Source organism: Hemiscyllium ocellatum, unplaced genomic scaffold (assembly GCF_020745735.1).
Source record: "Hemiscyllium ocellatum isolate sHemOce1 unplaced genomic scaffold, sHemOce1.pat.X.cur. scaffold_3677_pat_ctg1, whole genome shotgun sequence".
NCBI classification, from domain to species: domain Eukaryota; kingdom Metazoa; phylum Chordata; class Chondrichthyes; order Orectolobiformes; family Hemiscylliidae; genus Hemiscyllium; species Hemiscyllium ocellatum.
In genome coordinates, this window is record NW_026868558.1 from 1 (window position 1) to 16,289 (window position 16,289).

General features: G+C 48.8%; 9 non-coding genes across 9 annotated transcripts; all 9 read right to left on the minus strand.

Moving 5' to 3' along the window:
* Positions 1–556: 556 nt before the first annotated feature.
* trnal-caa (transfer RNA leucine (anticodon CAA)) lies at positions 557–676 on the minus strand. The gene is made up of 2 exons: positions 639–676; positions 557–602 (listed from the first exon to the last, which is right to left on the minus strand). It is a non-coding gene; the product is annotated as a tRNA-Leu (tRNA).
* Positions 677–2,559: 1,883 nt separating this feature from the next.
* On the minus strand, positions 2,560–2,679 carry trnal-caa (transfer RNA leucine (anticodon CAA)). The gene is made up of 2 exons: positions 2,642–2,679; positions 2,560–2,605 (listed from the first exon to the last, which is right to left on the minus strand). It is a non-coding gene; the product is annotated as a tRNA-Leu (tRNA).
* Positions 2,680–4,396: 1,717 nt separating this feature from the next.
* On the minus strand, positions 4,397–4,516 carry trnal-uaa (transfer RNA leucine (anticodon UAA)). Its single transcript has 2 exons — positions 4,479–4,516; positions 4,397–4,442 (listed from the first exon to the last, which is right to left on the minus strand). It is a non-coding gene; the product is annotated as a tRNA-Leu (tRNA).
* Positions 4,517–6,400: 1,884 nt separating this feature from the next.
* trnal-uaa (transfer RNA leucine (anticodon UAA)) lies at positions 6,401–6,520 on the minus strand. Its single transcript has 2 exons — positions 6,483–6,520; positions 6,401–6,446 (listed from the first exon to the last, which is right to left on the minus strand). It is a non-coding gene; the product is annotated as a tRNA-Leu (tRNA).
* Positions 6,521–8,412: 1,892 nt separating this feature from the next.
* trnal-caa (transfer RNA leucine (anticodon CAA)) lies at positions 8,413–8,532 on the minus strand. Its single transcript has 2 exons — positions 8,495–8,532; positions 8,413–8,458 (listed from the first exon to the last, which is right to left on the minus strand). It is a non-coding gene; the product is annotated as a tRNA-Leu (tRNA).
* Positions 8,533–10,240: 1,708 nt separating this feature from the next.
* Positions 10,241–10,360, minus strand: trnal-uaa (transfer RNA leucine (anticodon UAA)). The gene is made up of 2 exons: positions 10,323–10,360; positions 10,241–10,286 (listed from the first exon to the last, which is right to left on the minus strand). It is a non-coding gene; the product is annotated as a tRNA-Leu (tRNA).
* Positions 10,361–12,239: 1,879 nt separating this feature from the next.
* trnal-uaa (transfer RNA leucine (anticodon UAA)) lies at positions 12,240–12,359 on the minus strand. Its single transcript has 2 exons — positions 12,322–12,359; positions 12,240–12,285 (listed from the first exon to the last, which is right to left on the minus strand). It is a non-coding gene; the product is annotated as a tRNA-Leu (tRNA).
* A 1,904-nt stretch (positions 12,360–14,263) lies between these two features.
* On the minus strand, positions 14,264–14,383 carry trnal-caa (transfer RNA leucine (anticodon CAA)). Its single transcript has 2 exons — positions 14,346–14,383; positions 14,264–14,309 (listed from the first exon to the last, which is right to left on the minus strand). It is a non-coding gene; the product is annotated as a tRNA-Leu (tRNA).
* A 1,701-nt stretch (positions 14,384–16,084) lies between these two features.
* trnal-uaa (transfer RNA leucine (anticodon UAA)) lies at positions 16,085–16,204 on the minus strand. The gene is made up of 2 exons: positions 16,167–16,204; positions 16,085–16,130 (listed from the first exon to the last, which is right to left on the minus strand). It is a non-coding gene; the product is annotated as a tRNA-Leu (tRNA).
* Positions 16,205–16,289: the final 85 nt, after the last annotated feature.

Sequence of the window (16,289 nt, forward strand, 5' to 3'; positions counted from 1 at the left end):
GTGCTGAGCAGGTTATTGCTGAGCAGGTGCTGCTCGATAGCCCTGTTGGTGAGCCCTTCCATCACTTTTCCGAGGATTGGGAAGAGATAGACGGGAGTGGAATTGCTGAGTTGGATTTGTCCTGCTTTTTATGTGCAGGACATACCTGGATAATTTGGCAGATGGCCAGGTAGATCCCAGTGTTGTCACTGTCCTGGGAGAACTTGGCTCGAGGAAGGGCATGTTGTGGAGCAGCAGCGTTCAGGAGCAGTGCCAGAATCTTGGCAGGGCCCATAGCCTTTGTAGTGTCCAGTGTCTCTTGATGTGAGACGGAGTGAATGTAATTGTTTGAAGAATGGTGTGTGTGATGGTGGGGAGCACAGGAGGAGACTGAGGAAGATGATCCAGTGGGCACTTGCGTCTGAAGATTGTTGTAAATGCCTGAGCCTTATCTTTGAAACCGAGGGGTTGGACTCTTCCATGTTTGGGAAAGGGGGAGTGACTCCTCTCCAAGAAGATGTGAAATTTGGGGGGAGTGTGTGGGTGTGGGAAGGTTTGTTTGGGAAAAAGGGAGACATGTCAGGAGTGGGATTTGAACCCACGCCCCTAGAAAGGGACCAGAATTCACAAGGCCAGATGCAGAGCAAGGACTAACACTCCTTGAGTCTGGCGCCTTAGACCACTCGGCCATCCTGACAGGATGGTGATGCCCGCTCTCTCTCTCACTCTGCACAGTTAGTCACCTTGCCCTTGTGCAGACACAAAATACAATTCCGCATTTTTGCAGCTCCCTTGCATTCACACTCAACAACAATCCCTCATATAGAGTCTGTCTCTCTCTCACACACACACTCTCTCACACACACATCTCACACACACACACACACACACAATCTCTCTCACACACATACACAAATTGTCTCTCTCTTTCACACACACACTCACACTCTCAGTTTCTCTCACACACACAAATTCTCACTCCCTCTCTATCTCTCACACACATTAACACATTCTCTCTCACATGAACAGACAAACACACACTCTCTATCATACACACTCTCAGTCTCTCACACACACACTCACACACACACACGCACACCCTTTCTCTCTTTCACACACACACTCTCTCACATGCGCACACAAACACACACTCTCTATCACACACACTCTCACTCTTTCTGTCTCACTCACACACAAACACACTCTCTCACAAAAATAAGACTCTCTCTCACGCACAAACAAATTCTCTCTCTCTCTTTCACACACAAACCGACATGCACTCACACTCACTCTCTCTCACACAGACAAACACACTCTCTCACACACACAAAATCTCCCTCTCTCTCTCTCTCTCTCACACACACACACACATTCTCTCTCTCTCTCACACATACACTCACTCTCTCACATGCACACACACACTCTCTCTCACACACACACACTCAAACATACTCTCTCACACACATACAAATTCTCCCTCTCTCTGTCACACACATGCATGCTGACACACTCACTCTCTCTCTCACACACACACACACACACTCCCTCACACACACACACTCACACACTCTCCCTCATATACACACACTTTCGCTCTCTCTCTCACACACACATTCTCTCCCTCACACACACACACTCTCTCTCTCACACACATTCTCTCACTCACACACAAACACACTCTCACACACATACAAATTCTCCCTCTCTCTCTGTCACACACATACATGCTCACACAATCATACACCCACACACTCTCTGTCTCTCGCAGACACAAACACCCACACACTCACTTTCTCAGACACACACACACCACCCACACAAACACACACACACACCACACACCAGACATATACAACTCTCACACACACACATAAAGGCTTCCTCTCTCACGCGCTTACACACACTGTCTCTCACTCTCACATTCACACACTCACACAGACTTTCTCTCTCTCTCTCTCTCTCACACAGGCACAAACAAAATGAGGTCAGGAGCTGAGTGACCCTGGGGGATCCCAAACTGGGTGTCGCTGAGCAGGTTATTGCTGAGCAGGTGCTGCTCGATAGCCCTGTTGGTGAGCCCTTCCATCACTTTTCCGAGGATTGGGAAGAGATAGACGGGAGTGGAATTGGCTGATTTGGATTTGTCCTGCTTTTTATGTGCAGGACATACCTGGATAATTTGGCAGATGGCCAGGTAGATCCCAGTGTTGTCACTGTCCTGGGAGAACTTGGCTCGAGGAGGGCATGTTGTGGAGCAGCAGCGTTCAGGAGCAGTGCCAGAATCTTGGCAGGGCCCATAGCCTTTGTAGTGTCCAGTGTCTCTTTATGTGAGACGGAGTGAATGTAATTGTTTGAAGAATGGTGTGTGTGATGGTGGGGAGCACAGGAGGAGACTGAGGAAGATGATCCAGTGGGCACTTGCGTCTGAAGATTGTTGTAAATGCCTGAGCCTTATCTTTGAAACCGAGGGGTTGGACTCTTCCATGTTTGGGAAGGGGAGTGACTCCTCTCCAAGAAGATGTGAAATTTGGGGGGAGTGTGTGTGGTGTGGGAAGGTTTGTTTGGGGAAAAAGGGAGACATGTCAGGAGTGGGATTTGAACCCACGCCCCTAGAAAAGGACCAGAATTCACAAGTCCAGATGCAGAGCAAGGATTAACACTCCTTGAGTCTGGCGCCTTAGACCACTCGGCCATCCTGACAGGCTGCTAACCCAAGCCTTCCCGATCTCTTTCTCACTCTGTACAATTAGTCACCATGCACTTGTGCAGACACAAAAATGCAATTCCGCATTTTTGCAGCTCACTTGCATTCACACTCAACAACAATTCCTCATACACAGTCTCTCTCTCTCTCACACACACACACACACACACACACACAAACACTCTCTCTCACACACACACACACACAAACCCTCTCTCACACACACAATCGCTCTCACATGCATATACATACACTCTCTCTCTCTCACACACACTCACACTCTCCATCTCACAAGCACGCACACACATTCGTTCACACACACACACAATCCCTTTCTGTCTCTCATACCCCACACAAGCACAAATTCTCTCTCTCTCTCTCCCACACACACATACTCTCTCCAACACACACACACACACACTCTCTCACACACACAAACACACACTCTCACACACGCACACTCTCTCTCACACACTCATACATAAGCATTCCCACTCACACACACAAACACCTGCACTCACACTCTCTCTCACACACACACACTCTCTCTCACACACACACACTCACATGCACTCACAATCTCTCTCTCTCACACACACACACGCACTCTCTGTCTGTCTCTCACACCCACCCACACACAAACACACACCCTCTCTCACACACACCCACATACGCACTCTCTCCCTCACACACAAACACACACACACACACACACACTCTCTCTCTCCCTCTCACACACACTCACTCTCTCACACACACATTTTCTCTCACACAGACACTCTCTCTCACACAGACACACATTCGCTCTCTCACACACTCACACACACACACCTGCACTCACTCTCACACTCACAGACAAGCACAAACGTACACACTCTCTCTGTCTCACACACACACACACTCAAATGGACTCACAATCTCTCTCTCACACACACATACAAACACACACACAAACTCATATACCCACAGGCACACACTCTCTCTCTCACACACACACATACTCTCTCTCACACCCACACACAACACACACACCCAACCTCTCTTCACACACACACGCACACACTCACCAACACATACAATCTCTCTCTCTCTCACACACAGACACAAACAAAATGAGGTCAGGAGCTGAGTGACCCTGGGGCATCCCAAACTGGGTGTCACTGAGCAGGTTATTGCTGAGCAGGTGCTGCTCGATAGCCCTGTTGGTGAGCCCTTCCATCACTTTTCCGAGGATTGGGAAGAGATAGACGGGAGTGGAATTGCTGATTTGGATTTGTCCTGCTTTTTATGTGCAGGACATACCTGGATAATTTGGCAGATGGCCAGGTAGATCCCAGTGTTGTCACTGTCCTGGGAGAACTTGGCTCGAGGAAGGGCATGTTGTGGAGCAGCAGCGTTCAGGAGCAGTGCCAGAATCTTGGCAGGGCCCATAGCCTTTGTAGTGTCCAGTGTCTTTTGATGTGAGACGGAGTGAATGTAATTGTTTGAAGAATGGTGTGTGTGATGGTGGGGAGCACAGGAGGAGACTGAGGAAGATGATCCAGTGGGCACTTGCGTCTGAAGATTGTTGTAAATGCCTGAGCCTTATCTTTGAAACCGAGGGGTTGGACTCTTCCATGTTTGGGAAGGGGGAGTGACTCCTCTCCAAGAAGATGTGAAATTTGGGGGGAGTGTGTGGGTGTGGGAAGGTTTGTTTGGGGAAAAAGGGAGACATGTCAGGAGTGGGATTTGAACCCACGCCCCTAGAAAGGGACCAGAATTCACAAGGCCAGATGCAGAGCAAGGACTAACACTCCTTAAGTCTGGCGCCTTAGACCACTCGGCCATCCTGACAGGATGGTGATGCCCGCTCTCTTTCTCACTCTGCACAGTTAGTCACCTTGCCCTTGTGCAGACACAAAATACAATTCCGCATTTCTGCAGCTCCCTTGCATTCACACTCAACAACAATCCCTCATATAGAGTCTGTCTCTCTCTCACACACTCTCTCTCTCACACACACAACACACACACACAATCTCTCTCACACACATACACAAATTGTCTCTCTCTTCACACACACACTCACACTCTCAGTTTCTCTCACACACACAAATTCTCACTCCCTCTCTATCTCTCACACACATTAACACATTCTCTCTCACATGAACAGACAAACACACACTCTCTATCATACACACTCTCAGTCTCTCACACACACACTCACACACACACACGCACACCCTTTCTCTCTTTCACACACACACTCTCTCACATGCGCACACAAACACACACTCTCTATCACACACACTCTCACTCTTTCTGTCTCACTCACACACAAACACACTCTCTCACAAAAATAAGACTCTCTCTCACGCACAAACAAATTCTCTCTCTCTCTTTCACACACACACCGACATGCACTCACACTCACTCTCTCTCACACAGACAAACACACTCTCTCACACACACAAAATCTCCCTCTCTCTCTCTCTCTCTCTCTCACACACACACACATTCTCTCTCTCTCTCACACATACACTCACTCTCTCACATGCACACACACACTCTCTCTCACACACACACACACTCAAACATACTCTCTCACACACATACAAATTCTCCCTCTCTCTGTCACACACATGCATGCTGACACACTCACTCTCTCTCTCACACACACACACACACACTCCCTCACACACACACACTCACACACTCTCCCTCATATACACACACTTTCGCTCTCTCTCTCACACACACATTCTCTCCCTCACACACACACACTCTCTCTCTCACACACACTCTCTCTCTCACACACAAACACACTCTCACACACATACAAATTCTCCCTCTCTCTCTGTCACACACATACATGCTCACACAATCATACACCCACACACTCTCTGTCTCTCGCAGACACAAACACCCACACACTCACTTTCTCACAGACACACACACTCCACCCACACAAACACACAACACACACACACACACACACACACAGACATATACAACTCTCACACACACACATAAAGGCTTCCTCTCTCACGCGCTTACACACACTGTCTCTCACTCTCACATTCACACACTCACACAGACTTTCTCTCTCTCTCTCTCTCTCACACAGGCACAAACAAAATGAGGTCAGGAGCTGAGTGACCCTGGGGATCCCAAACTGGGTGTCGCTGAGCAGGTTATTGCTGAGCAGGTGCTGCTCGATAGCCCTGTTGGTGAGCCCTTCCATCACTTTTCCGAGGATTGGGAAGAGATAGACGGGAGTGGAATTGGCTGAGTTGGATTTGTCCTGCTTTTTATGTGCAGGACATACCTGGATAATTTGGCAGATGGCCAGGTAGATCCCAGTGTTGTCACTGTCCTGGGAGAACTTGGCTCGAGGAAGGGCATGTTGTGGAGCAGCAGCGTTCAGGAGCAGTGCCAGAATCTTGGCAGGGCCCATAGCCTTTGTAGTGTCCAGTGTCTCTTGATGTGAGACGGAGTGAATGTAATTGTTTGAAGAATGGTGTGTGTGATGGTGGGGAGCACAGGAGGAGACTGAGGAAGATGATCCAGTGGGCACTTGCGTCTGAAGATTGTTGTAAATGCCTGAGCCTTATCTTTGAAACCGAGGGGTTGGACTCTTCCATGTTTGGGAAAGGGGAGTGACTCCTCTCCAAGAAGATGTGAAATTTGGGGGAGTGTGTGGGTGTGGGAAGGTTTGTTTGGGGAAAAAGGGAGATATGTCAGGAGTGGGATTTGAACCCACGCCCCTAGAAAGGGACCAGAATTCACAAGTCCAGATGCAGAGCAAGGATTAACACTCCTTAAGTCTGGCGCCTTAGACCACTCGGCCATCCTGACAAGTTGCTGAGTCCCGCCTTCCCGATCTCTTTCTCACTCTGCACAATTAGTCACCATGCACTTGTGCAGACACAAAAATGCAATTCCGCATTTTTGCAGCTCACTTGCATTCACACTCAACAACAATTCCTCATACACAGTCTCTCTCTCTCTCACACACACACACACACACACACACAAACACTCTCTCTCACACACACACACACACACAATCTCTCTCACACACATACACAAATTGTCTCTCTCTTTCACACACACACTCACACTCTCAGTTTCTCTCACACACACAAATTCTCACTCCCTCTCTATCTCTCACACACATTAACACATTCTCTCTCACACACACAAACACACACTCTCTATCATACACACTCTCAGTCTCTCACACACACACTCACACACACACACGCACACCCTTTCTCTCTTTCACACACACACTCTCTCACATGCGCACACACAAACACACACTCTCTATCACACACACTCTCACTCTTTCTGTCTCACTCACACACAAACACACTCTCTCACAAAAATAAGACTCTCTCTCACGCACAAACAAATTCTCTCTCTCTCTTTCACACACACACCGACATGCACTCACACTCACTCTCTCTCACACAGACAAACACACTCTCTCACACACACAAAATCTCCCTCTCTCTCTCTCTCTCTCACACACACACACATTCTCTCTCTCTCTCACACATACACTCACTCTCTCACATGCACACACACACTCTCTCTCACACACACACACTCAAACATACTCTCTCACACACATACAAATTCTCCCTCTCTCTGTCACACACATGCATGCTGACACACTCACTCTCTCTCTCACACACACACACACACTCCCTCACACACACACACTCACACACTCTCCCTCATATACACACACTTTCGCTCTCTCTCACACACACACATTCTCTCCCTCACACACACACACTCTCTCTCTCACACACATTCTCTCTCACACACAAACACACTCTCACACACATACAAATTCTCCCTCTCTCTCTGTCACACACATACATGCTCACACAATCATACACCCACACACTCTCTGTCTCTCGCAGACACAAACACCCACACACTCACTTTCTCAGACACACACACTCCACCCACCACAAACACACACACACACACACACACAGACATATACAACTCTCACACACACACATAAAGGCTTCCTCTCTCACGCGCTTACACACACTGTCTCTCACTCTCACATTCACACACTCACACAGACTTTCTCTCTCTCTCTCTCTCTCACACAGGCACAAACAAAATGAGGTCAGGAGCTGAGTGACCCTGGGGGATCCCAAACTGGGTGTCGCTGAGCAGGTTATTGCTGAGCAGGTGCTGCTCGATAGCCCTGTTGGTGAGCCCTTCCATCACTTTTCCGAGGATTGGGAAGAGATAGACGGGAGTGGAATTGGCTGAGTTGGATTTGTCCTGCTTTTTATGTGCAGGACATACCTGGATAATTTGGCAGATGGCCAGGTAGATCCCAGTGTTGTCACTGTCCTGGGAGAACTTGGCTCGAGGAAGGGCATGTTGTGGAGCAGCAGCGTTCAGGAGCAGTGCCAGAATCTTGGCAGGGCCCATAGCCTTTGTAGTGTCCAGTGTCTCTTGATGTGAGACGGAGTGAATGTAATTGTTTGAAGAATGGTGTGTGTGATGGTGGGGAGCACAGGAGGAGACTGAGGAAGATGATCCAGTGGGCACTTGCGTCTGAAGATTGTTGTAAATGCCTGAGCCTTATCTTTGAAACCGAGGGGTTGGACTCTTCCATGTTTGGGAAGGGGGAGTGACTCCTCTCCAAGAAGATGTGAAATTTGGGGGAGTGTGTGGGTGTGGGAAGGTTTGTTTGGGGAAAAAGGGAGACATGTCAGGAGTGGGATTTGAACCCACGCCCCTAGAAAGGGACCAGAATTCACAAGGCCAGATGCAGAGCAAGGATTAACGCTCCTTGAGTCTGGCGCCTTAGACCACTCGGCCATCCTGACAAGCTGCTGAGCCAAGCCTTCCCGATCTCTTTCTCACTCTGTACAATTAGTCACCATGCACTTGTGCAGACACAAAAATGCAATTCCGCATTTTGCAGCTCACTTGCATTCACACTCAGCAACAATTCCTCATACACAGTCTCTCTCTCTCTCACACACACACACACACACACACACACAAACACTCTCTCACACTCACACACACACACACACAAACCCTCTCTCACACACACAATCGCTCTCACATGCATATACATACACTCTCTCTCTCTCACACACACTCACACTCTCCATCTCACAAGCACGCACACACATTCGTTCACACACACTCACAATCCCTTTCTGTCTCTCATACCCCACACAAGCACAAATTCTCTCTCTCTCTCTACCACACACACATACTCTCTCCAACACACACACACACTCTCTCTCACACACACAAACACACACTCTCACACACGCACACTCTCTCTCACACACTCATACATAAGCATTCCCACTCACACACACAAACACCTGCACTCACACTCTCTCTCACACACACTCTCTCTCACACACACACACTCACATGCACTCACAATCTCTCTCTCTCACACACACACACGCACTCTCTGTCTGTCTCACACACCCACACACAACACACCCTCTCTCACACACACCCACATACGCACTCTCTCCCTCACACACAAACACACACACACACACACACACACTCTCTCTCTCCCTCTCACACACACACACTCTCTCACACACACATTTTCTCTCACACAGACACTCTCTCTCACACAGACACACACTCGCTCTCTCACACACTCACACACACACACCTGCACTCACTCTCACACTCACAGACAAGCACAAACGTACACACTCTCTCTGTCTCACACACACACACACTCAAATGGACTCACAATCTCTCTCACACACACATACAAACACACACACAAACTCATATACCCACAGGCACACACTCTCTCTCTCACACACACACATACTCTCTCTCACACCCACACACAGACACACACACCCAACCTCTCTATCACACACACACGCACACACTCACCAACACATACAATCTCTCTCCCTCTCACACACAGACACAAATAAAATGAGGTCAGGAGCTGAGTGACCCTGGGGCATCCCAAACTGGGTGTCACTGAGCAGGTTATTGCTGAGCAGGTGCTGCTCGATAGCCCTGTTGGTGAGCCCTTCCATCACTTTTCCGAGGATTGGGAAGAGATAGACGGGAGTGGAATTGCTGATTTGGATTTGTCCTGCTTTTTATGTGCAGGACATACCTGGATAATTTGGCAGATGGCCAGGTAGATCCCAGTGTTGTCACTGTCCTGGGAGAACTTGGCTCGAGGAAGGGCATGTTGTGGAGCAGCAGCGTTCAGGAGCAGTGCCAGAATCTTGGCAGGGCCCATAGCCTTTGTAGTGTCCAGTGTCTTTTGATGTGAGACGGAGTGAATGTAATTGTTTGAAGAATGGTGTGTGTGATGGTGGGGAGCACAGGAGGAGACTGAGGAAGATGATCCAGTGGGCACTTGCGTCTGAAGATTGTTGTAAATGCCTGAGCCTTATCTTTGAAACCGAGGGGTTGGACTCTTCCATGTTTGGGAAGGGGGAGTGACTCCTCTCCAAGAAGATGTGAAATTTGGGGGAGTGTGTGGGTGTGGGAAGGTTTGTTTGGGGAAAAAGGGAGACATGTCAGGAGTGGGATTTGAACCCACGCCTCTAGAAAGGGACCAGAATTCACAAGGCCAGATGCAGAGCAAGGACTAACACTCCTTAAGTCTGGCGCCTTAGACCACTCGGCCATCCTGACAGGATGGTGATGCCCGCTCTCTTTCTCACTCTGCACAGTTAGTCACCTTGCCCTTGTGCAGACACAAAATACAATTCCGCATTTCTGCAGCTCCCTTGCATTCACACTCAACAACAATCCCTCATATAGAGTCTGTCTCTCTCTCACACACTCTCTCTCTCACACACACACACACACACACAATCTCTCTCACACACACACACAAATTGTCTCTCTCTTTCACACACACACTCACACTCTCAGTTTCTCTCACACACACAAATTCTCACTCCCTCTCTATCTCTCACACACATTAACACATTCTCTCTCACATGAACAGACAAACACACACTCTCTATCATACACACTCTCAGTCTCTCACACACACACTCACACACACACACGCACACCCTTTCTCTCTTTCACACACACACTCTCTCACATGCGCACACAAACACACACTCTCTATCACACACACTCTCACTCTTTCTGTCTCACTCACACACAAACACACTCTCTCACAAAAATAAGACTCTCTCTCACGCACAAACAAATTCTCTCTCTCTCTTTCACACACACACCGACATGCACTCACACTCACTCTCTCTCACACAGACAAACACACTCTCTCACACACACAAAATCTCCCTCTCTCTCTCTCTCTCTCACACACACACACATTCTCTCTCTCTCTCACACATACACTCACTCTCTCACATGCACACACACACTCTCTCACACACACACACACTCAAACATACTCTCTCACACACATACAAATTCTCCCTCTCTCTGTCACACACATGCATGCTGACACACTCACTCTCTCTCTCACACACACACACACACACACTCCCTCACACACACACACTCACACACTCTCCCTCATATACACACACTTTCGCTCTCTCTCTCACACACACATTCTCTCCCTCACACACACACACTCTCTCTCACACACATTCTCTCTCACACACAAACACACTCTCACACACATACAAATTCTCCCTCTCTCTCTGTCACACACATACATGCTCACACAATCATACACCCACACACTCTCTGTCTCTCGCAGACACAAACACCCACACACTCACTTTCTCAGACACACACACTCCACCCACACAAACACACAAACACACACACACACACACACACACACAGACATATACAACTCTCACACACACACATAAAGGCTTCCTCTCTCACGCGCTTACACACACTGTCTCTCACTCTCACATTCACACACTCACACAGACTTTCTCTCTCTCTCTCTCTCTCACACAGGCACAAACAAAATGAGGTCAGGAGCTGAGTGACCCTGGGGGATCCCAAACTGGGTGTCGCTGAGCAGGTTATTGCTGAGCAGGTGCTGCTCGATAGCCCTGTTGGTGAGCCCTTCCATCACTTTTCCGAGGATTGGGAAGAGATAGACGGGAGTGGAATTGGCTGAGTTGGATTTGTCCTGCTTTTTATGTGCAGGACATACCTGGATAATTTGGCAGATGGCCAGGTAGATCCCAGTGTTGTCACTGTCCTGGGAGAACTTGGCTCGAGGAAGGGCATGTTGTGGAGCAGCAGCGTTCAGGAGCAGTGCCAGAATCTTGGCAGGGCCCATAGCCTTTGTAGTGTCCAGTGTCTCTTGATGTGAGACGGAGTGAATGTAATTGTTTGAAGAATGGTGTGTGTGATGGTGGGGAGCACAGGAGGAGACTGAGGAAGATGATCCAGTGGGCACTTGCGTCTGAAGATTGTTGTAAATGCCTGAGCCTTATCTTTGAAACCGAGGGGTTGGACTCTTCCATGTTTGGGAAAGGGGAGTGACTCCTCTCCAAGAAGATGTGAAATTTGGGGGGAGTGTGTGGGTGTGGGAAGGTTTGTTTGGGGAAAAAGGGAGACATGTCAGGAGTGGGATTTGAACCCACGCCCCTAGAAAGGGACCAGAATTCACAAGGCCAGATGCAGAGCAAGGACTAACACTCCTTAAGTCTGGCGCCTTAGACCACTCGGCCATCCTGACAAGTTGCTGAGTCCCGCCTTCCCGATCTCTTTCTCACTCTGCACAGTTAGTCACCATGCCCTTGTGCAGACACAAAATGCAATTCCGCATTTCTGCAGCTCACTTGCATTCACACTCAACAACAATTCCTCATACACAGTCTCTCTCTCTCTCACACACACACACACACACACACACACTCTCTCTCACACACACACACACACACACAATCTCTCTCACACACATACACAAATTGTCTCTCTCTTTCACACACACACTCACACTCTCAGTTTCTCTCACACACACAAATTCTCACTCCCTCTCTATCTCTCACACACATTAACACATTCTCTCTCACATGAACAGACAAACACACACTCTCTATCATACACACTCTCAGTCTCTCACACACACACTCACACACACACACGCACACCCTTTCTCTCTTTCACACACACACTCTCTCACATGCGCACACAAACACACACTCTCTATCACACACACTCTCACTCTTTCTGTCTCACTCACACACAAACACACTCTCTCACAAAAATAAGACTCTCTCTCACGCACAAACAAATTCTCTCTCTCTCTTTCACACACACACCGACATGCACTCACACTCACTCTCTCTCACACAGACAAACACACTCTCTCACACACACAAAATCTCCCTCTCTCTCTCTCTCTCTCACACACACACACATTCTCTCTCTCTCTCACACATACACTCACTCTCTCACATGCACACACACACTCTCTCTCACACACACACACACTCAAACATACTCTCTCACACACATACAAATTCTCCCTCTCTCTGTCACACACATGCATGCTGACACACTCACTCTCTCTCTCACACACACACACACACACTCCCTCACACACACACACTCACACACTCTCCCTCATATACACACACTTTCGCTCTCTCTCTCACACACACATTCTCTCCCTCACACACACACACTCTCTCTCTCACACACATTCTCTCTCACACACAAACACACTCTCACACACATACAAATTCTCCCTCTCTCTCTGTCACACACATACATGCTCACACAATCATACACCCACACACTCTCTGTCTCTCGCAGACACAAACACCCACACACTCACTTTCTCAGACACACACACTCCACCCACACAAACACACACACACACACACACACACACACACACAGACATATACAACTCTCACACACACACATAAAGGCTTCCTCTCTCACGCGCTTACACACACTGTCTCTCACTCTCACATTCACACACTCACACAGACTTTCTCTCTCTCTCTCTCTCTCACACAGGCACAAACAAAATGAGGTCAGGAGCTGAGTGACCCTGGGGGATCCCAAACTGGGTGTCGCTGAGCAGGTTATTGCTGAGCAGGTGCTGCTCGATAGCCCTGTTGGTGAGCCCTTCCATCACTTTTCCGAGGATTGGGAAGAGATAGACGGGAGTGGAATTGGCTGAGTTGGATTTGTCCTGCTTTTTATGTGCAGGACATACCTGGATAATTTGGCAGATGGCCAGGTAGATCCCAGTGTTGTCACTGTCCTGGGAGAACTTGGCTCGAGGAAGGGCATGTTGTGGAGCAGCAGCGTTCAGGAGCAGTGCCAGAATCTTGGCAGGGCCCATAGCCTTTGTAGTGTCCAGTGTCTCTTTATGTGAGACGGAGTGAATGTAATTGTTTGAAGAATGGTGTGTGTGATGGTGGGGAGCACAGGAGGAGACTGAGGAAGATGATCCAGTGGGCACTTGCGTCTGAAGATTGTTGTAAATGCCTGAGCCTTATCTTTGAAACCGAGGGGTTGGACTCTTCCATGTTTGGGAAGGGGGAGTGACTCCTCTCCAAGAAGATGTGAAATTTGGGGGAGTGTGTGGGTGTGGGAAGGTTTGTTTGGGGAAAAAGGGAGACATGTCAGGAGTGGGATTTGAACCCACGCCCCTAGAAAGGGACCAGAATTCACAAGTCCAGATGCAGAGCAAGGATTAACGCTCCTTGAGTCTGGCGCCTTAGACCACTCGGCCATCCTGACAAGCTGCTGAGCCAAGCCTTCCCGATCTCTTTCTCACTCTGTACAATTAGTCACCATGCACTTGTGCAGACACAAAAATGCAATTCCGCATTTTTGCAGCTCACTTGCATTCACACTCAGCAACAATTCCTCATACACAGTCTCTCTCTCTCTCACACACACACACACACACACACAAACACTCTCTCTCACACACACACACACACAAACCCTCTCTCACACACACAATCGCTCTCACATGCATATACATACACTCTCTCTCTCTCACACACACTCACACTCTCCATCTCACAAGCACGCACACACATTCGTTCACACACACTCACAATCCCTTTCTGTCTCTCATACCCCACACAAGCACAAATTCTCTCTCTCTCTCTCCCACACACACATACTCTCTCCAACACACACACACACTCTCTCTCACACACACAAACACACACTCTCACACACGCACACTCTCTCTCACACACTCAAACATAAGCATTCCCACTCACACACACAAACACCTGCACTCACACTCTCTCTCACACACACTCTCTCTCACACACACACACTCACATGCACTCACAATCTCTCTCTCTCACACACACACACGCACTCTCTGTCTGTCTCTCACACCCACACACAAACACACCCTCTCTCACACACACCCACATACGCACTCTCTCCCTCACACACAAACACACACACACACACACACACACTCTCTCTCCCTCTCACACACACTCACTCTCTCACACACACATTTTCTCTCACACAGACACTCTCTCTCACACAGACACACATTCGCTCTCTCACACACTCACACACACACACCTGCACTCACTCTCACACTCACAGACAAGCACAAACGTACACACTCTCTCTGTCTCACACACACACACACTCAAATGGACTCACACTCTCTCTCACACACACATACAAACACACACACAAACTCATATACCCACAGGCACACACTCTCTCTCTCACACACACACATACTCTCTCTCACACCCACACACAGACACACACACCCAACCTCTCTATCACACACACACGCACACACTCACCAACACATACAATCTCTCTCTCTCTCACACACAGACACAAATAAAATGAGGTCAGGAGCTGAGTGACCCTGGGGCATCCCAAACTGGGTGTCACTGAGCAGGTTATTGCTGAGCAGGTGCTGCTCGATAGCCCTGTTGGTGAGCCCTTCCATCACTTTTCCGAGGATTGGGAAGAGATAGACGGGAGTGGAATTTGCTGATTTGGATTTGTCCTGCTTTTTATGTGCAGGACATACCTGGATAATTTGGCAGATGGCCAGGTAGATCCCAGTGTTGTCACTGTCCTGGGAGAACTTGGCTCGAGGAAGGGCATGTTGTGGAGCAGCAGCGTTCAGGAGCAGTGCCAGAATCTTGGCAGGGCCCATAGCCTTTGTAGTGTCCAGTGTCTTTTGATGTGAGACGGAGTGAATGTAATTGTTTGAAGAATGGTGTGTGTGATGGTGGGGAGCACAGGAGGAGACTGAGGAAGATGATCCAGTGGGCACTTGCGTCTGAAGATTGTTGTAAATGCCTGAGCCTTATCTTTGAAACCGAGGGGTTGGACTCTTCCATGTTTGGGAAAGGGGAGTGACTCCTCTCCAAGAAGATGTGAAATTTGGGGGAGTGTGTGGGTGTGGGAAGGTTTGTTTGGGGAAAAAGGGAGACATGTCAGGAGTGGGATTTGAACCCACGCCCCTAGAAAGGGACCAGAATTCACAAGGCCAGATGCAGAGCAAGGACTAACACTCCTTAAGTCTGGCGCCTTAGACCACTCGGCCATCCTGACAGGATGGTGATGCCTGCTCTCTTTCTCACTCTGCACAGTTAGTCACCTTGCCCTTGTGCAGACACAAAATACAATTCCGCATTTC